This window comes from Mauremys reevesii, linkage group 4, assembly GCF_016161935.1.
Source record: "Mauremys reevesii isolate NIE-2019 linkage group 4, ASM1616193v1, whole genome shotgun sequence".
NCBI classification, from domain to species: domain Eukaryota; kingdom Metazoa; phylum Chordata; order Testudines; family Geoemydidae; genus Mauremys; species Mauremys reevesii.
The window spans coordinates 142458639-142480415 of record NC_052626.1 but is presented as its reverse complement, the minus strand read 5'-3'; the positions used below and the strand labels follow the sequence as shown (position 1 = coordinate 142480415).

General features: G+C 58.8%; 1 protein-coding gene across 14 annotated transcripts in view; it reads left to right on the top strand.

Annotated features, from left to right (window-relative positions):
• The first annotated feature begins 2316 nt into the window (after positions 1-2316).
• The window catches only part of PLEKHG3 (pleckstrin homology and RhoGEF domain containing G3), a 43300-nt gene continuing 23839 nt past the window's right edge, over positions 2317-21777 (top strand). For 13 of the 14 annotated variants that reach the window (XM_039537588.1, XM_039537581.1, XM_039537587.1 and 10 more), the window contains exon 1: positions 2317-2391. The gene's annotated coding sequence lies outside the window, so the exon portion shown is untranslated. The remainder of the gene's footprint in view (positions 2392-21777) is intronic. The other variant, XM_039537575.1, reaches the window with a different exon arrangement.

Genomic DNA, 21777 nt, shown 5'->3' with positions numbered 1-21777 from the left:
TCATGCCGTGGGGGGCGCTCCGCCGGTCACCAGTCCCGCGGCTCCGGTCGACGCAGCTGCGGGAGGTCCACCGGAGCCGCGGGACCAGTGGCCCCTCCCCAGGCATGCCGCCCTCACGGCGACCGGCAGAGCGCCCCCCGCGGCATGCCGCCCCAAGCACGCGCTTGGCATGCTGGGGCCTGGAGCTGCCCCTGCCTCTCGGTTAGCGAGCAGGGTGCTGCTAGGACCGGCTTTCAGAAGTGCTGTCTCATGGTGTTCCTTGGAGCAGGTTTCTCCACTGGACTCAGCATTAGATAATGGTGAAGACCACATCTGAAAGTCTGCCCCCCCGCCCCAACACCCCTTCTAGCAGTGCAGATTCACTGGGTGACCTTGGGCAGTCACTTAAAGGTGACCTGCAAAGGAAACAATCTGTTTGCCTTGCTTTGCATAGAGAAAGCCTGAACTTTGTTTGTCTGTTAAACATAAGGGTGTGTTTCTACCTTTTTCACCCTAGAAATTCAGGTCTTGGCTACTGTGATTTTCTGGGATGACTGGAGAGCTGGGCGGGCTGGGGCAGCACAGACACAAAGTGAGTGAAAGCTGGTTAATGATGGGGGAAGGTATACATTCATTGCTTCAAACTGTATGTGGTAAGGTGCTACCACTTATATAACTCAAAGGCCAGAAACACACTCGGGGAAAAACAGTTCTTGTGAAATCTTCAACTGCCTTCACTCTTCAAATGCCAAACCGTCCAGAATCTGTCTCACAGAGTCCTCAGAGGAGATCAGACCTGCCATGCCTGGTATTTCTGAGATAAACAAGCAGAGAAAAGACCTTATAAAAGCCATCAGCCCCCTTCATCCATCACAGACGAGCAAAAGACAGAGCACAACCCTCTTCCTAGATTTGCAATGGGCCCTTCTAGAACTGCCTCCAAATAATTCATAGAATATCAGGGGTGGAAGGGATCCTCAGGTCATCTAGTCCAACCCCCTCCTCAAAGCAAGACCAATCCCCAGACAGATTTTTACCCCAGTTCCCTAAATGGCCCCCTCAAGGATTGAACTCACAAGCCTGGGTTGAGCAGGCCAATGCCCAAGCCACTGAGCTCTCCCTCCCCCCTATAATTATAACTCTAATCAAGTCTCCCCTTAAACTTCTCTTTGTTAAGCTAAATAGACTGAGTTCTTTGAGTCTATGGCAGGTTCATTCTCGTAGCTCTTCTCTGAGCCACCTCCAATTTATCAACACCCTTCCTGAATCGTGGCCATGAAAACTGGACACAGGATTCCTGCAGTGGTTGCCCCAGTGCCAAATAAAATAACCTTTCTACTCCTACCTGAGATTCCTGTGTACGCATCCGAGATCGGATTCACTCTTTTGGCCACAGCGTTGCACTGGGAGCTCACACTCAGCTGATTATGCACCACGACCCACAAATCTTTTTCAGAGTCACTTCTTAGATTCGTAGTTGTCAAGGCCAGAAGGGGCCCTTCTGATCGGCTCCAGCCTGTTCTATGCCGGGCTCAGGCGAGGCTCTCTCGCGGCCACGCCTGCAGCCATATCTTTAGAAAAGAGACTGGTTGGAGATGTAGACTCCAGATGATGGCCAATCCCCCATGCACAGGGAATCTGTTGGGGGCAGGCGGGACAGGTAATCCATCTTGCTGTTAAAAATATGCATCTTATTTCCAGTTTCATTTTTTCTAAGATGGGTCTCCAGTGTCTGGCGCAAGAGCCTTCTCCTCTGCAACCCCCTGCCTCCTGGAGCAGCATTGCTGTACTTCTCCTCCTCAGCTGGGGCACAGCCCCCATGGGGAACACCCCTGGGACAAGATGGTGGTGGTGGCAGGGTGCGCGTGTGTGTTGGAGAAAGAGACATTCCAGGACAAGCTGGGGCAGTGGCTATGACTCTTCCCCCTCCTGCTATTCTGTTCCACCCTCCTGCATTGGCCAGGCTCTTGGGCCCTGTACCCCCAGCAGCCCTTGGCTAGGAACCAACCCTACCCTAGCCCATGCAGCAGAGTGAGAGTCCCCCACTCCACTCCCGTGCCTCAGTTTCCCCGCCTTCCCCGCGTGGCTTGTGGCAGGACAGGGAGGGTCTCCCTCTGGCACAGCGGGGCTCTGTTCCCTAAGTCCCAGGCCGAAGGGCCCCGGCGGAGGAGCGCGCTCCGGGCCGGGGGGCGGCGGCCTGGCTTGCTGGGGGCGCGGCGGCGCAGCTGCGCGTTAATCGCCGGGGCGGGCGGCTCCGCCGGGCTGGGGTGGGGCCGAGGCTACTCTCCGCCTCCGCCTCCTCCCGCCCGCCCGCGAGAGCCCGCGCCGCAGTTCCCGCGGGGCTGGGCTGGGCTGGGCTGGCCACGGCGGGGAGCGGGGACCTCCACGGCGCCGGGCTGCAGCGGGGACCTGGTGAGTGGCGGGGCCGGGGCCGCTCCGGAGCGCGGGGGCGCAGCGGTGCCCAGCAGGGTCCGCGCCCCCGGGGAGGTGCCCTGGGGTGGGGCAGGTGGACGCGGTGCAGCAGGACCCTGCCCCCCGCCTGCTGCCTTTCGAGCCAGGGACTCTCGCGGGGCCTCTCCCGGGGCCTCCAGCCCGTGCAGGTGTCGGGGACCGGCAGGGCGGCGCTGCGCTGCGCTGCCCAGGGCATGTGGGATGCTGCTGCCTGCCCCGCCGGCGGCTGTAAGAGGCGTTCTCAGCCCACGCAGCATTGGCCTGGGCACTAGTGTATCACGGTGCGGTGCCCGGGTGGCACAGCCCCCCGCCCCTGCGCCCACAGGGGAGCCAGCTGGGGGCCCTTCTGTCGGGCTGGCTCCCCCCCCCCCCGCACCCACCGGGGAGCCGGCTGGGGGCCTTTCTGTCGGGCTGGCTTCCCTCCCCCTGCACCCACCAGCAACCGGGCCCCATCTATAAGCCTCTCTCCTTGCCCTCACTCAGATCTCTGAAATGCTGCAGCCAGCGGTTAGCTCCCCCATCCCGGTGGGGTGACAGAGCCTGGAAAGTTGCCCCGTCGGGGGCTTTTGTCTTGGGGGAGAAGTCCAGGATCCTCCCAGGAAGGGCTGTGGCTGCTGTGTCCTAGCCCTGCCCCATGGATAATGCAGAGGTGGGGCTGGGCCGCAGCTCTGGGGGCTTCAGGGTGCAGCACACAGGGCTAGGCATGGACAGCAGCCTCCCTGTGGGCATCGGGGCTCAAGGAGTGCCGGGCAGGGGGGATTGGAGCTGTTGACTGTTCAGAGGTGGATGTTGGGGGTTTGCAGTGCCTCCATCCCTTGCTGCTCAGGAATGTGGTAGTGCCAGGAGAACGGAGCCCCCCTCCCCAATCCCTTTGTGATGGGGGGGGGATTCTGGGAAACCCAGAGGGTGAACTTCAGAAACATACCAAGCCCTGAAACGTGCATTCGTCCAGCCCCCTGGATAACCTGGCGCTGGTCCGGTTCCAGCCTGTGTGTCGGCTGCGAGCTGGCGGCTCCGGCCGGCTGCTGTGCTGCTTAGTGGTGAGATCTGAGGTGCTGGCACTCTGGGCCCTGTCGCTGCCTGGGGGTTCTGGAAGTGTGGAAGGGGGTGGACTAGGGCTGTGCTCTGAGGAACGATCCTGGGCACCCCGGGAAGAGAGGTGTTCTCCGCTTCACTTGCAGGAGGCCTGTGAGAGCCCAAGTCCTGAGGAATAGCCAGCCAGCTCTCTTTGTCTGATGGGGAACGACTAGATCCCCACTGTACCTGTGACTGGAGGTCTGCTTCCCTGCCATCCCCCCTAAGCCCATGCGGTGCTTCTAGCAGGCTCCACACCCAGCCTTAGGGCCAGGCCCTGGCTTTGAGGTGGACCCAGGGCAGCCTGGACGCTTGGCGCGCTGCTGAGGTGGCAGTGGCGTGATTGGCACGGACCGTCACGCTCGGCTGTGGGTTCTGGTCCCCTCTGGGTTGGAGTGGCCAGCGCTCGGTTCTCAGTGCTGTAAATCCGGGGCAGGTTGCAGGGATTGCCCTGGGAGACTGAGCACCGTCTGTCCCTGCTGCGCCACTCCTGGAACAGGCTGGCTCTGGCCGCGGAGCCCTGGTAGGAGCCTGCCCGGCAGCACCTGCGTTCTGACTGTGTCTGTAAGGCCAGGAAATGAGGGGTGAGGGGGGTTTTCTCTCCCGATCAGCTCCATACACATATTCCGCTCGTCTCCTGACCTCTGACTGCACTAACAGCCCCGACTTTGCCCTGTTGGCCCCACAGAGCGGCCGGGGCTGTGGAAGTGGCAGTCAGACGGGATGGCCTGCGGTGGTACCTGTCAGCAGAACTTGGGCGCAGAGCGGTCGCTGCAGCTGGTATTTCCAGAAGGGCTCACTGTGCACCAATGGGCCAGATCTGCAGATGGGTTTGGTGCCCAGGCTCTGAGTCCACCTGGGAACCTGGCACTGCTGGCTCGGGGCTGCTGTGTGAATCTGGCTCGGTCTGGCGCAGCCTGTGTTGGTGGGGCTGATGGGCGAGGGGCCAGCAGGACTCTCCGAGCCCTGGCGCGTGTGCAGGGCTGGCGGCTAGGAAAAGCTCCGTTGTTTTGCTTGTGAACGGAACCCATTGGACCCGGGGTTGCTGGGAGACGCTAACCCAGAGCCCCCTCCTGGAGTAGAGCCGGCTGGGCGTAGCAGGGGTGTAGACGAGCCCCCCCCCGCCCTCCTGGCTCAGGTCTGCCCTTGGCACAGGGCCCTCCGGCACCTCGGAGCAGTGGAGGATGGAGCGCCTTCCCTTATATGGCTTCCAGCCCTTGCATTTGCTTCCCCCAGCGCTGGGTTTGTGCCTGGAATCGCATGACCCACGCGGGCTCCAGCTCTCATGCCGCTCGCGCGTAGGCCGGCAGAGCTAGAATCCCAGGCGCATGGGAGTTGCCGCTGCAGCTGTGGGGATGGCTCCCCCTCCGGTCCCAGACCCCCCGCTCCCTGGCTGGGCTCCGGGAGACAGCTGCTTTCCCAAATGCCGGCCACCCCTCCCCCACAGCAGGCCAGCCATGGGAAAGCACCTTGGGCGGGCAGCGCCTTGCTCAGAGTTTCCTGTGCAGAACGTGTGATGGGCCGGCGGGAGAGGCTCCTTCCTGCAGGCCAGAGAGCTGAGGGCTGGGCCTGCTCCCGCTTGGCTCTGCTCCCTGCCTGCCCTGGGCCCCCTTCCCCTCCCAACGTCCCAGCCTGGCTACTCCCAGGTGTTTGTGCTTGCAGCCTGGGAATGGATCCTAGGGCGGATCCCAGCACCTATAGCCGACAGGCAGCCGCTGTGCCCACCAGCGCGCCCTCCCCTGGGCGGGTTGCCGTACTGGGGAAGCACCGCTCCTGGCGAAGGCCAGATTGGGCCCTGGCTCTGAAGCCCGTGGGGCAGCAGAGTCCCAGCAGCAGTGGGGCTGGCAGGGGCTAGAGCTCTCTGGCCCTGTGGTGCTTGGGCACATCCTCTCATTCCCCAGCTGCGGGCCTCTCCTCTGCCTCCGGCTGAGCAGTGACAAATCAGTCCCTGGCCAGCTCCGCAGCTGGGAGATGCACATGCAGGCTCAGCCCCGCACAGAGACAGCAGGCTGCCCATGAGCTCATCCCGCTGCATGAAAATACCAGCTGTTCCCTCTATGGGAGCAGCCCCCCCACCGCAGAGCCAGTCACTGGGGGTTAACCCACTGCTGCCCCCCTACATGCTCCCCCTTGGGTCATGCTGAGCCCCAGAGCTGTGGGCTCCCCCCTGGCCACCATGCCCCGCCTTAGCACCCCTCCCCCTTTAGCTGAGCCGGCTTGCTGCTGTGTGTTGAATGGAGCATGTGCGGTATGGGCTGGCTCGGAGCTGTAGTGTTGATGGGATTCTTTCCAAGTCCAGAACGTCCCTGTGTTCAGGGTGCTTGTGTTGGGTCATTCGGGGGTCAGGGGTTCTGGTGTCAGCAGCAGCAGACTCTCCCTGGCTGGCACCTGGTAGGGTTTGTTTATTGGCGATATGCATTGAGGCCTGCAGGGCCTAGTGAACAGGTCTGAGCTGGGTTCGAGCTCCGAGTCTGAGCTGGGTTCTGTTCCCGGCCCTGCTGCTGGCCTGCGGGGTGACCTTGGGCAGCCATTTCCCCTCCCGCCCTCTGTCTAGCTGTTCAGGGCAGGGACTGTCACTGTGTGTCTGTGCAGCGCCTGGCACAACGGGGCTCTGATCTCAGCTGGGGTCAGGGAGTTTCTCACTGCAGCGCCTGGCACAACGGGGCTCTGATCTCAGCTGGGGTCAGGGAGTTTCTCACTGCAGCGCCTGGCACAACGGGGCTCTGATCTCAGCTGGGGTCAGGGAGTTTCTCACTGCAGCGCCTGGCACAACAGGGCCCTGATCTCAGCTGAGGTTTCTAAGCGTTAATGCATTTAACTACTACTAATTATGACTGTAAGATTATTGGCTGAAATTTCGCAGGGCTGTGGGGAGTTGGGTGCCCAGCTCAATGGGTGACGAAAAGGATCTGGATCTGGGTGCTTGATTCCCTGAGGCCCCTGTGCCCAGCCTGCCTGTGGCTCCCCCATTAGCCCCAAGGTGCCGAAAGGCAGGGGCCAGGTGCTGCGATATGTGATGTGCAGTAGTGTTGCTGAGCTGGTGCCGGAATGCTGCGTGTTGGGGCTTGGAGCCTGGTATTGTGGGAGGGGCAAGTGCTGCCTTTAACTGGGCTTAGCTCAAAGGGCAGGGAGTTTTGGTGTCTGGCTGTATAATATCAGAGCGTGTCCCTTTAAGTCCTTCAGCAGGTGCCAGGTTTCTCTGGTAATGTTTTCCCATGGCGAGCACAGGAAGTGGGAGAGGCAGGGCTGAGGGCTGTGCCGTCGGTGCTGCCAGGCAAAGGGCTGCAGATCCACGGCTGGCTTCCCTCTTGCACCACTGGCTCATACCCCCTCGCTTTGCTTCCCTGTCACTGGTCCTCGGCTTCCCGCTCCAGCCACATGCCCAGCGCCAGGGTGAGTGTGCCTCGGCAGGATGCTGGGCATAGGTCTTCGCCCGGGGCAGAGTGCTGCCAGCTGTGCTCCGCCTCCTGTGTGGAGTCCTGGATCTCAGCCTGGTCTCTGAGGCTGCCCCATGTTCTGAGGGTCTGGGCTGCCAGGGCCGGACCTGGGGGAAACGCACATCCCGAGGTCAACGTGAGCCCTGCACCAGGCCCGGCTGTGATTGGAAAGCCGACGTGAGCTGCGGGGTGCTGTTGGGGAGGGCTGGGTTCCAGAGGGGTCACAGGGAGCTGTGTGGCCAATCCCCCCCCGGCCTTTCTGCCCAGACTCCAGCCCTAGGATGGGCTCAGGCTGTCCAATCCCAGCAGCGATGGGCCCGCAGGGCTGTTCCCAGGGTGACTGGGGGGTCTTGCAGCAGAGAACTGGCAGAGCCTCCTTGCTACCTCGGCGTTCCCCTGGCACCGGGCAGGTGAAGGGACTTGCCCCAGGTTGGTGGCAGGGCTGGGAATTGAACTCGGGCATCCTGCATGCCAGTCCACTACCCCAGTCTCCCTACTTAATAAACCCCCTGGGCTGGTGGGGTGGCTTCTGCCGTCTGCCCCACAGTGACAGCCTGAAGGAAACGTGGGCGGGCAGCTGTGTTCACTGAATATATGGAATGCGCCAGGCCTAGCTGCTTCTGCGCACTGCTGGGTTCTACAACACAGAGCCCAGTGAGCGCCGCTAGTGGGCTCCCAAAGTAAAGGGGTACTGCCCAGTTCCTCTTCACTCCCAGCAGTCTGGGAGCAGAACGTAGTGGAATCTCATTCCATGGGCGAGTTAGTGCTAGAAAGGTGAGATGGGATCAACTGAGTCGAAAAAATCTACAGAACCGTGGTTTCAATGACACCATCCGTGGCATGGCGGGGGGGAACTTGCTTCCCCCCCGCCACATTCGGCTCCCAGCTCCTCTGGTTGGTGGAAATGTTGCTGACCCAGTGTTGTCGAAAATGGGTCGAGCTGGGGATCGTTCGAAAGCCCTTTCTCCCATGAACGTGTGGTACCAAACCTGACAAACCCAGGACCATGGTGTAGATCTACAGTTGAGAGAAGGGTTAATGATCAGTGTTGTTTTTAATTATACTTGAACTCAGGGGTGCCTTGATGGTACATAAAAAAGGCATTGATCTTTGGTCATTCTAGGGGAGTTAGCCTTGACATAGACTCGTAGGACTGGAAGAGACCTCAAGAGGTCATTTAGTCAGTCCCCTGCACTCAAAGCAGGACTGTGTATAGACATGTAGGACTGCAAACATTTATTCTCCAGAGTCCTCATCAGTGTCATCTCCGTCTAGCACCCTGCTGCTAGACACATTGTCACGCTGATCCTCGTCCATGACACACTCGCACGGCTCCATACGGGGCAGGCTGCTGGCCAAACATCTGCCGGGCGGTATGCATCTGGTCTTTGCACCCGATATTTGGTTGGCTGAAGGATTGATTTGGCAGCACACATAAGTGGTGTGATCAATCCATCCTCCAAAACCCGTCCGTGCCCAATAGGGGAGGGTAGTTTTGGATGTGCTTGGCCATCCTGGAGTCATTCCACTGCTTGATCATTGCCCTCTTGATAAATAAATACACCCTCTATTGGTGGTGATTTTTCTCTGCTTCTTGATAAACATCCATCAATAGTTCTGTAAGCGCCATAATGTTGGTCTTCAAATGATAAAGTTGGCATACGAACCTCCCCCGTGCACTTATGATTTCATCAGTGTTTCTCAGCCATTCTGAACACCTCCGGAGCAAGGCGAGAGTCTTTGGAGGCTGAATCAAATGCCTTCCAGGAAGATAATTTGGTCTTTCCAGGCAGCCTTCCAATAATGTCACATCCTGGAAGGGCGTGGAAGCCTGGCAGTGGGTGGTATTAATGGTCCGAGTGATAGGAGTGTATCTCTGAGAGAGATCCAGTGATTCTGTTTCCAGTAACAGGCACAAAATCAGCATCTTGCAGATGTTTTGAGTAGCATCTCTCTGAGAGCACTGGAACATCTGTGCCCTGTGCAAAAATTGGGAGTTTAGTAGGACCTTTCTCCATGGCATGGATGGCAGGTAAGGTATTTGAGCGTCCGCTGCCTCATGAGAACTACTGCCTCTGAGTAGTGCAAGGCAGCAGCTTTATTGCACCATGCAATGGCAAAATTCTTCCAGCAGTTCTTTGTACGCTGAAGCATTTTCCCTGCAAGGTGTGCAGTTAACTCATCCTTCGTGCTGGTACAGCACGGTAGCTTCTGCATTGTGATGTTGGAGATGTTTGTGGAGTCAGTGATTTTTGTGTGGGACAGGTGCAGTTCCATGGAGTTTCTTCTTTCTTGTAATATTTCTAATTGATTCCTCTACGTATGTGTTGAACATGAGGTGGACTTTGTCATAGGTCCAGTATTTTCCTGGTAGCCTCCTAATGAAGTGTACCTCTGCCATGCTATCTGCGATTGCTGCGCTGGAAGTCCTCTGCTGGCACAAGGTACAAGATGTGTGTGTTTGCTTTTTGCCTGGCACATATGCTTTGTTCCATCACATTCAAACGTTGATCATGGTACCATGGAGAACTCGTACTTTCCAAAGTCTCACGTAGATCAACATCATGCCGAGATCTAGACATGACCAGAAGATGAAAAAACAGCAACCTCTCTGTGGTTAGGTCTTTAACAGTTCCTGCCACCTTCACTCTGACTTCTTTCTTTGAATTCAAGCACAGCTTTAGGCTTCTTGATTGGAGCCTGTAGATTGACACAGCCTTGGATAATTCTTTGGGTTTTGAAAGCTTCATACAAGTTGTGACCCAAAATATCCACTCTGGCATCTGTAGCTACCTCATGGCTGAAGTCTGCTTTCGTTGTGATATTAATGCACTTCAGTCTATCAGACTCGAATAGGTTGGCAGGGCATGTAAGTTCATCCTGTAGCTTTAAAATTACCCCTTGTGGCATCTAATAATCTAGCTGGCGCTTGGCTACTTGTGGGGAAGCTATTCCAGCAGTTCTTAAAGTTTTGTTCCAAATTCGATGGAGTTCTAGGGTTGTCAGGAAAAACCGGGAAAGATCATTTGGCAGCTGCGTTATGCCCACCGACCTCCTAGTGATTTCCATTGCTCTGGTTTCATATTCTAGGGCTTCGTCTGAACCAAGTGCCCGGAAGGGATCTGGTGACCTTTTGACAGCCCAATTTCCCTTGCTGGAATTCCTCCCCTATGTCACAGTCAGACTTTTCTATACCTCTTACCTCAGCAAGGAACCACGCGATCATCGCAGAATAGTTGGTTACACCTAAAGCAAAAAAGTGTTTCACACATTCTTCCAGTGCTTTGAGGTGCAAATTGCAATGAGCCGTCCTGACAGGTTGAATAAAGCGCAGCAAATAATCAACCCTCTTCGCGTGTCGCGACGCGATCCCGAAAGTTGGCTTTGTCACTGATTTGGCCTCCTGGAATTGCTTGATCCGTTCTGTGCTATGGCAGCTTTCCATTGTTTGCGATAGGTCATTGAGAGCCAAACGCGCCCTGGATGTGGGGAACTGGTCTTGCAAGTCCTGTCCCCTTTGGGGAGTGACTTCAAACACATCAGATTGCTTTCCAGGGAAGACATCTAGGTAGCATTTTTGAAGGGCAGCGAGTGTTCGGGTGCATGCTTCTGTAGCACGTCACAACTTTGTGCCTGCAAGAATTTGGTCCGCAGTACTGTCACTGTACCGAATCCCCCAGATCTCAGGGCTACCAGTGTCACTATGATTGATATGTGCGGTTCGCCAGGACATAGCATCCACTGTCAGTGAAGACCATCAGGGGCATTAGCAGCTGTTGGATAGGCCTGTAAAGGCCCATGTCTAGTGTCACACCACGTTTTAATGCAGTTCCACAGATATATTCGTTCCCGCGTTCCAGCCGCATAGGAAACACGCGCTTCTTATAACGTGTAAGGTGCCACTGAGCATTGTGTTTAACCAGGTCCCTCCGTGGTGGCATTTTCCATGAGTTCAGTGACTAGTCAGTGTTCTTCGTCTCCCCGTTGGTAACTAAAAGTGATCAGGACCAAAGTAAAAACAAGGATTTTGTAATACGTTACCTTGGGACTGTATTTAATTCATGGTCTAGAACTGTGGGCGTACCATTTGTGGATGGAGTCCAGTCATTTCTGTCTGGATGCTGACCTCTTAACCAGCGCCTCATTACAACTCTTTCAGCGTAATAAACAAAGGTGGATAATCAATATCATTGCTTCACCACCACTGGCAAAAAAGAAGCCATTCAACTTGAAGCCTAGGGTGACCAGATGTCCCGATTTTATAGGGACAGTCCCGATTTTGGGGTCTTTTTCTTATGTCGGCTCCTATTACCCCCCACCCCATCCCGATTTTTCACATTTGCTGTCTGGTCATCCTACTGAAGCCGCCCCCCCCCCCCCCCGCTACTCTGTAACGTTAAAAAAATGAACCGGATCTCATGTTCTGTGCATTAACTGATCACGCAGGACTGTGGGTCAAGGACCACCATTTACCTTCGCGAGGGCTGCGGGTTTGATGGGCCAGTGCTAATGTATAATTTAAAAAAACCTTGATTTTTAAACCTTTTCTGGAATCCAGAGCTGCATCATTGTTCTAGGCTTGTCAGGTTTGGTACCATTGGGCTTATGGGAGAAAGGGTTTTTGAATGATCCCCAACTCAACACATTTTCGATGATGTGTCATCAAAATTTCCACCAACCAGAGGATGTAGAGCTGCAGGAGGGGGCAGTGAATCACCCGCCTGCGCCCCCTCCCCCCATGCCACAGAAGGTGACACCATTGAAATTATTGTTCTGTAGGGTTTTTTTTTTTATATCAGATAATGCCTCCCTTACCTTTCTACCATGAACTTGTCCGTGGAATTACACATGCCTCTGACTAAGGGGCATTCCCCTGCATGTGGCGGGAAAAAGCAGAGATCTGTGACTGTATTGCCCAGTATCTGTCTTTGGTTCTGTCTGAGGCCTGGGCAGGGGAGGCTCTGGGGTGTATTCTCCTGGCTCTCTGGGTTGGAAGGGGAGGCCAGTCTGAGTGTCTGTTTCTGCCGCTCTTTCCAGGCTGGGCTGCGTTTCGAAGTGGCGCCTCCTGGGTTTAAAGTTAGATCTAATCTGGTGGTGGAGGAGATTGCAGGGAGCAAATCTGCCGCGTGCCTGCTGGGGGGAGCGGGGGCGGGGGTTAGAGTAAGAGGATAAAGGCTCTCACTGCCCCGCTGACAGGAAGAGACGCTCAGGGATGGCAGCAGGGGCAGCGCCAGTGGGGCTGTACGTAGGCGGGGAGGCACGGCTCCTCCGGCGAGTCGCCATTCCCCCTGGCAGTACCATAATCCCAGGCCGTTGTGCTGAGCAGATTAGTGCATCTTGGAAGGACAGCAGGGCTGGGGTGGACCTAGCACTTCGTGGGTGGCATTTAGAGGCGAGCCGCAAAGACTGCTAAAGCACAAATCCCCCCCAAATGGGAACGGCCCCAGCCCCACTGTGCCGGGTCAGGTGTCAGTAATGGTAATCCCTCGTGCTGTCCAGCCATTGATCTCAAAACACTTCACAGAGCAGGCCAGTATCTTTATCCCCATTTTACAGATGGGGAAACTGAGGGGGGGGCAGGGACTTGCCAAGGGTCACCCAGCAGGTTGGTGGTAGAGTCAGGAATAGAACCCAAGTCTCCCGAGGCCTAGTCCAGGGCTCTAGCCACTGAGCTGCAGAGAGATGCTTTGAATTCCGGTTCCAGCTCTGGTTTGTTTATCCCCTTCCCTCTGCTGCATCCTCTCTGCAAACCCTGGGGCTGTTGCCTGCAACTCGGCAGGCAGCATTAGACGCAGGGCTCTGATTTAAGGCGGGCAGAGGTGGCGGACAGGTGCATGGCAAAGGCCGTGGCTTTGTTTGGAGAGATCCACAGTGTCTATTAAGTGTGGGAGGGATCGGGGTCTGAAGCCAGATTCCGACATGATACCCCTCCGAGGAGTGTATCCCGGCACTCCCACCCGGCGGGGGTTCAACCCACTCCCCCATATCCAGGTGTTTGATTCAGGGGCAGAGTCAAGCTGGGAGTGGAGCCGGGGCCAGCTGGGGCAAGGTCGGTTTGGGCTCTGTCCCAGGGGACGTGGAATTAGCAGGAGGCAGCGGGCACAAATGTGGAGGCTCACAGGGTGGGTTGGCGGAGGGTGAGTGGCAGCAGCAGCATCCACAAAGATTGGGCCAGAGTCGGCCCCTGCCCTGTGTTTATGGTCTCTCGCTCCGGCCCTGTCGCTAGAGCCTCTCAGAAGCTTTGCCAGGCGCTGCCCTGCTGAGGGGAGCAATGGTGAGAGCGCTCGTGGCGCCAAAGTACACCGTGCCCCCTCCCCACTCAGAGCAGTGTGACGTCCTGTGCCTTGCGCCTGCCAACTCCCCCAGCACTGCTGCCTCCTCCGGGCCGCGTAGCCCAGGTCCGGAAGCGAAGGGCCCTTCTACCCCTGCCGTGGCTGGGAAGAGTGGTACAACCCCGGCCTGCTGCCAGCATCCCTAGCTCCTAATAGGGACCCTCGTGGCTGTGGCCTGTGGCAGTCCCCCCTCCCCCACCAATGGCCCACAGTGAGATCTCACTGGACCACCAAACGCCAGCTGGCGCCGGTGGGCATCCCCCTACAGGCGGAGACTCTGGAAGAGAGAGGATCTCCGGATCATGCTCCGCATGGTGATGGGCTGGTGCGGGGAGAGGAATCTGGGTGCTTGGGGGCCAGTGGCTCCAGCTGCTGCTGGAGAGGAGAAACCTCTGTTTGTGACAGCCAGAGGAGTGACTGAAATAGCTGAGGGCTGGCAGCGGGAGGGGGTAGTCCAGAGTTCAATGAGGATTTGGCTAACTGATCGGGGAAGGGATATTGGACCTCCTGCTTCGGGGCTTTAGCGGATCGCTGGCTGTGAGACCAGACTGAGAGCTGTGTGGGGAGCAGATTATCCCACAGTGACCACTGTGCGGGTCCCACGCCTCCCTGCTGCTGCCGGGACCCTGGGCTGAATGGACCTTGGCAGGGTCTGGCGATTCCCCTGTTCCCAGCTGTCTCCGTTTTGGGGTGTCCAAAGACCCTTTACATGGACCTGATCTTTTTTGAGGGGTGGGTGCTCAGCCCAGTCTGAGAATCACCCCCCCCCACCCCAATCCCTGGCCTGCGCTCCCTGCTGTGCCAATCAGTGAGCAATGCAGAGAATGTGAGGCGCCAGCAGAACTTCCTTCTGAATAACACTTTTATCAGCCTCTTCTCCAGGAGGCGTGTGCTGCTCTTTAGCTTCAAAGCCTCCTCCTAGCCACTCGCATGCTGGCTGTGTTAACCGCTTCCCTGCCGAATGGCACCGGGCAGCCGTGGCCCCTGGGCTGGGACCCTGTCTGGCTGGGTGCGCTAAGCAAGGTCAGGTTGGCATGCAGCTTGGATGGGTGACCTCCCAGTGTTCTGCAGGCATTGTCCATAGGGGCCGTTCTTCCTACTGGACCAGTGGCTTAGCATGATGGGAGGCAGTGGAGTGGAATGGATGGGTGGGATGCCACAACTTGGCTCTGCCAGTGACCTTGGGCAAGTCCTTTGGTCTCCCCGTGCCTCGGTTTCCCCCTTCTACCATTTGTCTGTTTAGCTCTTCACTCAGCTCTGGGCTGAGGTGGGTACATGCTGTGATGTCTGGAGGTGCTGTGCTGCAGGTGAGATGTAAATACGGTCATTAGAGATCCCACATCACTTCTCACAAGCACAGGGTGCAGACTTCAGTGTCCCAAATGATTACATTCCACCAGCCTGAGTGCTGAGCCCATTGGTGGTGGGTTCACACAGTTTGTCTTTGCTCTTTATAAGCAGCACCTAGTTGCTATGGCTGGAGGCGCTAAATAATTTTCCAAGCCATTCCCATTGGCGCATCCTCTGCTCCTTTACTGTAGCGTTGCTCTGTGTTAAGCAGCTGCCACGTTCCACTCCAGAAGTGGCCGCATGTCAGCGACTGAGACAGTGCTGTCCACGTGCAGCTTGTCTGCCAGATGGCTCTATTTGCAAAGCACGCTGGGATGATACAGCCGTGTGCCTGGGGGCGTTTTCATGTTGGGAGCTGCATCTCCGAGGGTACGTCTTTGCCGCAGAGGTAGCGGGAGGCCGCCTAGCTGGAGTGAGAGCGGCCGAACTGCGCAGTAACAGTGGGCTCCCCCGAGCCAGCAAGTTAGAGCCCTATCAAATGTAAGTGTAGACCAGCCCTGACACTCGTGTTGGCGCTAGGCTCTCTGGGGTTGTATCTGTGGCTCTTTGCGCTGCAGGAAGCTGAGCTGCTCTGTGCATTCTTTCCCAGTGAATTGTCCTTTCCGGGCATGTGTGGAGGAATTGTGGGATAGCTTTGGAGGACTAGCCTGGGTTGCAGTGTGGTCATGTTAGCAGCGGATGCGCTGTATTCTCGAGTGTTCCCTCGTGCCTGGGAGGGACCAGCCGGCGTGGGGTAACAGCACCAGGCGCTGGAGGGAGCGGGGTTAGTGTGTGTGGACGGGACTCGAGCTAGGGGCAGAGCCTGGGTGAACTCTGCAGGGATGACAAGCCCCAAGACCGATCTTCTCAGAGGCAGCTTCCTTCCCCTGGTGGCTCCTTTTCATCCACATGAATGAGAAGCGATATTAGTGAACTGGCTATGGAGGTGTGGGGCAGTTGTTAGATGCAGGAGGGTGGCTGGCTGCTTGCCGTGCTCCAGGAGGTGGGTTATCCAATGCAGAGGTACTCTCCTCCCGCCCCTTGAATCCCCACTTCCCTGCTTTTTTAAAGCAGCTCCCTGAGTCCCCAGCTGAGATCAGGGCCCTGTCACTGCTTGGACACCACCTCTGCTCCCAAGAGTTCCCAGTCCGGCTAGACCAAGGGTGGGAGGGGAAACTGAGGCATGGAGAGGGGCCGGGATGTGTCCAAGGCCACCCGGCAGAATGTCAGGAACAGAACCCAGCTGTCCTGGGGCAGTGACCTAACTGCTGGGCCAGGCTGCCACCTCTGACCAGGCCGAGCACTCGTGCCGTGGGCCGTTGCTGCTGCGCTTTGTGCCAGGGTCATTGTGGGGAAGCTGCTTCTCCTTCGGGCTCTCTGGAGCAGATGAGGTTAAACAGGTTGTTTCCAGTCAGGATCCCTGGTGCTGGGAAATCCTCTCCCCTGCCGGGCAAAGCGGCTTAGGTGTCTCTGCTGGGCATTGATTAGTGCCAGGCGGATGCTCCGGCCGGATGGCTCCCTTGGCTGAGGGCCCGGCCGGACTAGGGGCTGCTCCCACTGGAGCTAAGGCCACAGCCATGGGCAGGTTCCCACGTGGCCACACTGTGACCACTTGCCCTTAGGGAGCGGGAGGAGCATTCCCCAGCCCCAGCCGGTCTGACCGGTTCCTTTGCCCCAGGGATCTCCTTCCTCACTGGAGAACTCTGCACGCTCCAATGCCTGGGGCCCACGCCCCACATCCAGGCTCTGACCTCTCACACGTGCCACCCCCCACCAGGCTGCAGGGGCTCTGCTTATCGGCCTCTGGCGTGGGCACTTGCTGGCCTTCCTGGCTGGCACCTGAAGCTCCCTGGCTATGTCCATATCGAGCCCTGCCATGCATGTGGAGGGATGAGTGTAGCTAATGGTCTCCCTAGGCGGGGAGGTGATTTCTGCTAGTCGGGTTTTCCTCTAGCAGCCTGGGACTGGGAGCTGAAGTGACAAATCCAGACTGGAGATAAGGGGCCCATGTTTAACAGGGAGGGAAATTAGCCATCAGAACAGCTGACCCAGGCATAGGAGAGTCTCCTGCACTTGGCACCTGTAAATCCAGGTGGGATTGTCTCTCTACAGCTCTGCTCCAGCTCAGCCCTGAGTTCTGTGCTGGCCGCAGGGATCGCAGGGGGATGCTGGCTGGTTCTACGGTAGGGCAGGCTGGATGGTCAGATGGAGCCTGCTGGTTTACAAAGGCTCAGATTCTCCCCTCTGCCTTAGAGCTGCTGAAAAATGTAGCCGGTTGTTTTACTGCCCCTTTGAGAGGATTTCCCCTCCCCCAGTACCCCCGGCCTCGGGCATTCAGAAACCAGGAGCCTGGCTTTAAAATCAGGAGATCCTTAGAAATGGGGGGTTCTTGTTCTGCTGAGTGGAGCCTTTCAGGGTCACATTTTCAAACAGAAATCCAAGGTTCTCGCAGCCTCCCCTGATTCTGGGAGCTGGAGATTTAAGGAAGGCACCATGGAGGTGCCACCACATAGTGCCAGGCTTGGGATTCAATCCTGGGAGCTGGCGACTCCCAAATGTTGCTGTTCCACAGTGTGGCTATGACACTGTAGCCGTGACACCCCCTTTCCTGGAGAGGGGGCCCCCTCAGTGCCTGGAGGGGCTTCTGTTTGCTTGGGAAAGCTTTGCCAAATGTCACCTCTGCCTCTGTCCCGGGCAGTGCGCCAGGCAGCTGGGACACGTGGGGAGCCCCCCAGCTGCGTTCTGCCGTGGGTGGCCCTATCGTAGCTGCGTCCGCCCCCAGTTCCAAAGGGTCGCCAGGGCTCTGGCCTGGCATAGCTCGCCTTGAAGAGTCCTGGGTCCATTTGAGAGTGGTGGGGCTGCGTGCAGGGGACCCTGCTGCGGCGGGCGCTGACTGCCTGCGACAGGCGTGCTGTGCGCTGGGTGGGGGGTGCGGGCTGCAGGCCGCCTTGCTTTGCACAGGGGGAGCGGGGGTCGGGACCCCCTGGCTGGGTGAGCAGCCTGGCTGGCGCATGTGGTGGCCCTGAGGGTCGCGAGTCTGGGCTGCACCCGGCACGACACGGGGGAGCAGGCCCCATCTTGGCCAGCTCTGCAGGTGTGACTGTAATACTGTTCCGGAGCTGCTGTGCTATTGCAGACCATGGCCTGAGAGTGACACCCCCCCGGGGAAGTTAACGTGCTCCCTGTAAGCCGCTCGGATCCTGAAATGGGTCGGAAACAGGCCCCCAGATCCCGAACCCCCAACTTTCCCCCTATACGCTTGCAGGGTCAGCGCAGTGCTTCCCACTCCTGGAGGGGTCAATGGGTGTCCGGTGCCGCTCTCCCTGAGGCGGGCTCTCCTGATCCCCTGGTGCCTTTCCTATGTGCTGTGCCCAGGCAGCCAGGTCAGGAATCACTCCCCACCCCCATGGGTCCCCTGGCAGCTGCCCTCTGCCCCAGAGCTGGTTGCATTTCAGGACTGCCGAGGGTATGTCGGGGGGGGGGAGGAGCTGTAGGGATGGGCTTGCTGGGTCCCTTCGTGGTCTGAGCGCAGGTGGGCAAAGCTGGTGGGCTCAGGCCCAGCCCCCGCTGTGCACGGCTGGTGGCCCTAGTGGGTGAGTTCCCCGTGGGCGTGGCGCAGACATGCTGCTCCTTCCTGTGGAGGCGCGGCTCCAGGTGAGGTCTGACGACAGCCGCCTCCGCACCCTGCCCCGCTCACTCTCAGGTCGCGCCCAGGAAGGCAGCGTGGGCTCCCCCGCCCGCCCCCGCCGGTTCCTTGGCCCAACCCCACATGCTGGGACGGGGCATGTTCATTTGGGAGGAGAAGATCAGCCTGCCCTGGCTGCCTGGCTGCATCTCCAAGCTCTGGGGTAAGGGAGGGGAGGCCGAGGCCCTGTGTCTGGACCTGGGGCTGAGCCCTGGGGGGGGGAAGGCGTGGGGGAGATAGCAGGCACAGCGGTGGGGCTCACTGGCTGCCAAAGGGAGCCTGAATGTTGCAGGCCTGCAGCCACATGCCTGTCTGCCCTGCCCGGCCCCGCGTTTGGGGGGGGAGGAGAGGGTGTGATCCTGGTTACACATGCTGCAAAGAATGCAGAGCGCTGCTGCTGGGGGGGGGAAGGGACTGGCTAAGTGCTTGGGGGTGGGGGTGGGGGGGGGCAGAGTCCCGCAGCCTGGGCCTGAGCGCAGCAAATCCCCTTCAGCCAGGCTGCAATTTTAGATCGACCCCATGGGTCTCCCTGACCTTCAGATTAGGGGGTGATTGGGGGGGGGGACCCTCCTCCTCCCCCCACCTCAGGACTTGGTGCGGGACCCCTGGCTGGTCTGTTCTAGTGCTGCAGGCCTGGTGCTCTGGTGATGGGCTGGGAGGCGTTTCCGGTGCTGAGCCCCAGTTCTCAGAGGCGTCTAATCCTTCGGGCGGGTGTTTCTCAGCCTGCAGGCGGCTCGGTGTTCTTCTGGGGCAGCTGGGTAATTGTCTGTCCAGCTGGCAGGCACACCTAGCAGACGCCATCTCTGTGTGCCTGTGAGAGCACCTGTGTGTGAGGCCGTCTGTGAGAACGCCTGTGGGGCTGCGTGTGATTGTGTGTGTGAGAGACTGTGTATCTGTGAGAGCACCTCTAGCTGTGTGAGACTCTGCGAGTGCCTGTGACTGTCTGTGTGCAGATCTGTGTGTATGGGTGAGACTCTGCCTCTGCGTGTGTCTGTGTGTGAGTGCGCCTGAGGGGCTGTGAGAGCGCAGGTGGGGCTGTGGCAGACTCTGCATGGGGCTGTGAGCGTGCACGTGGGGCTGTGTGGGACTCTGCATGTGTCTCGGGGAGGGAAAGGCCCTTTTGCCGTGTCAGAAATTGCTGGGATTCTTTGCTGCTGCGCACGTGGGAAATGGTTTGTTGTTTTCAGGCTGGCAGTGCTGTTGGCAGGGCTGGCTCCAGACCCCAGCGCGCCAAGCGCGTGCTTGGGGCGGCGTGCCGCGGGAGGGCGGCAGGCGGCTCTGGTGGACCTCCTGCAAGTGTGCCTGCAGAGGGTCCGCTGGTCCCGCGGCTTTGGTGGAGCATCCACAGACGTGCCTGCAGGAGGTCCACCGGAGCTGCGGGACCAGCGGACCCTCCGCAGGCACGTCTGCAGGAGGTCCACCGGAGCCGCGGGACCAGCGACCGCCAGAGCGCCCACCGCGGCGTGCCGCCCTGCTTGGGGCGGCGCAATTCCTAGAGCCGCCCCTGGCTGTTGGGGATCTCTTGGCTTGGTCTACGCAGCCCAGGCTGGGGAATCTGGCCCAGTGAGGACAGACCCGCCCACCAGTGAAGTTGCCTTCTGCCCCTGCTTGGTCCCTGGGCACTTCCGGGGCGGATGGTGGCATGGTTGTCACTCTGTGGCTGTGCGTAGAAGTCGGCTGGCCTTGCAGTTAAGTCCTGGGACTTGGAAGGTCTGTGTCCTGCTCTGCTCCTGGCCCTGTTCGTGACCTTGGTGTCACTTAGACCAGAGGTTTGACACTGATCTCGGTACCTCAAGTTTTCTGGGCGCCTGACAGGTGGCGCTGGGGATCCTGCTTTTGAGGAGTGTTGGGCACCCTCCTGCTGGAGTCGCTAGGCGCGACAGGGGCTCTGCATTTCCGATGTCCAGCCCCGGGTGTCACCAGAACTGCTCAGCCTGAATCTGTGTCTGGAAAATGTGGAAAATGAGGATCACTCCCCCGTGAGCCTATCTGCCTCCCCCTGGCAGCCCGGCAGAGCCAGCTCAGCTGGCGGAGGGTGGATTCCAGTCCTGCTAGCGCACTGCCGGTGGAATTCCCACCCCGGGTTCCCTGTGCACGCCTCTCTGCAGTCGGTGAGGTACACGGGGATTGCTCAGGCTGCAGAGAGGTCACCGAGGGCAGATCTGACCTGCAGACCCTTCCTTGGAGGTATTTAAACCATGTGGGTCAGAGGACGTTTTGGTTGCAATTTTCCATGCCCCGAAGCCAGGCAGTGCTGCCCCCCCCCCCCCGCCCCCCAGTTGCGAGCGGGGATCTGAGCCTTGCTTGGCCAGCCCCATGGTGGGTACTTTCCCAGTTGGAGCTGCCTTCCGCATCGAGGGAGCGTTGAGTCCCATGGCCCCGCCGTGTGGAATTCAAGCACTGCCCGCCCGTGGCAGTGAGATCTCCTAGTATCTCCCCGTGTCCCCAACAGGCTGGGAGCCATGGTGCTAAGGACTGTGGTGCCAGCCCCTCTCCTCTAGGGCCTGGCCAGTCTCTCAGGCAGGAAGGGGGCAGTGGATGGCAGCAGGATCCAGGTATCCTCATAGACTGTCGCTTTCTAACCCAGAAACCTCCCTGCCGCGCTGTCATGTGCAGTGAAAGAGTTCACAATGTGAGCGTCAGGCTTCTATCACTGCCATCTCCATCAGCTCACAGTGAACTGAACAGGGCAGGGCACAGCTCAGAGAGACTCAGGCCCATCTCTTCCACCCCTGCCCAGCATGGGCTCAGGCTCTCTGCAGACTCAGGCAGCGTCGTTGGACTGGTCACACCTGGGGTAGCTCCTCTCCCCACCCAGCGATGGGCTCAGGCTCTCTGTGTTGGGCATGTTTTGGAGGTTTTCTTGACAAGCCGAGTAGTTGGGGACTGGTTTGATTCTCTTTCAGTAAAAGCAGGGACCCCTGAGAGTGGTGGCGAGGCCAGTCGCGCCCCTCCTGGCCGGGGGAACACAGAGCCAGGGGCTGTGACTGGAGCCGGGGCTCACCCAGGCCGTGGTAGGGAGGGAGTGGCCTGGCCCCAGCCATTGGGGAGGCAGGGGCCCTGTCCGTGTCTGCCAGCTGTCATGCGTGTGTAGAACAAAGGGCCTGTGTCCCCAGGCAAATGCATCTGGGCAGCTCCGGCCTCCGGGGTGTGTGTGGGGGGGAGGGAGAAACCTGCCCCTGCTGACCCAGCCCTTCCCCTTCTGTGGGGAGCAGGGGCCTCGCTCCATGCTGGCCACTGGCCACCCAAACCTGGAGGGATTGGGTGCCCGGGACCCTGCTTGTGGGGCTCCCGGAGGTGGTTACCTGCCCCGGGGTTCAGTTGCCAGCGCTGAGCTGTCTGATGCACACAACGCATAGCCTGGCGCTGTGAGCCCTGCCCCCGTCCCCTCCGTGCCCCATCCTGGCTGCAGTGCTGCAGCCTGGCATGGGCGGCCGTGGGCGTGACCCGCGGGCTGTGTCCAGTGGTCACTAGAGCCAGCCCAGGGTCT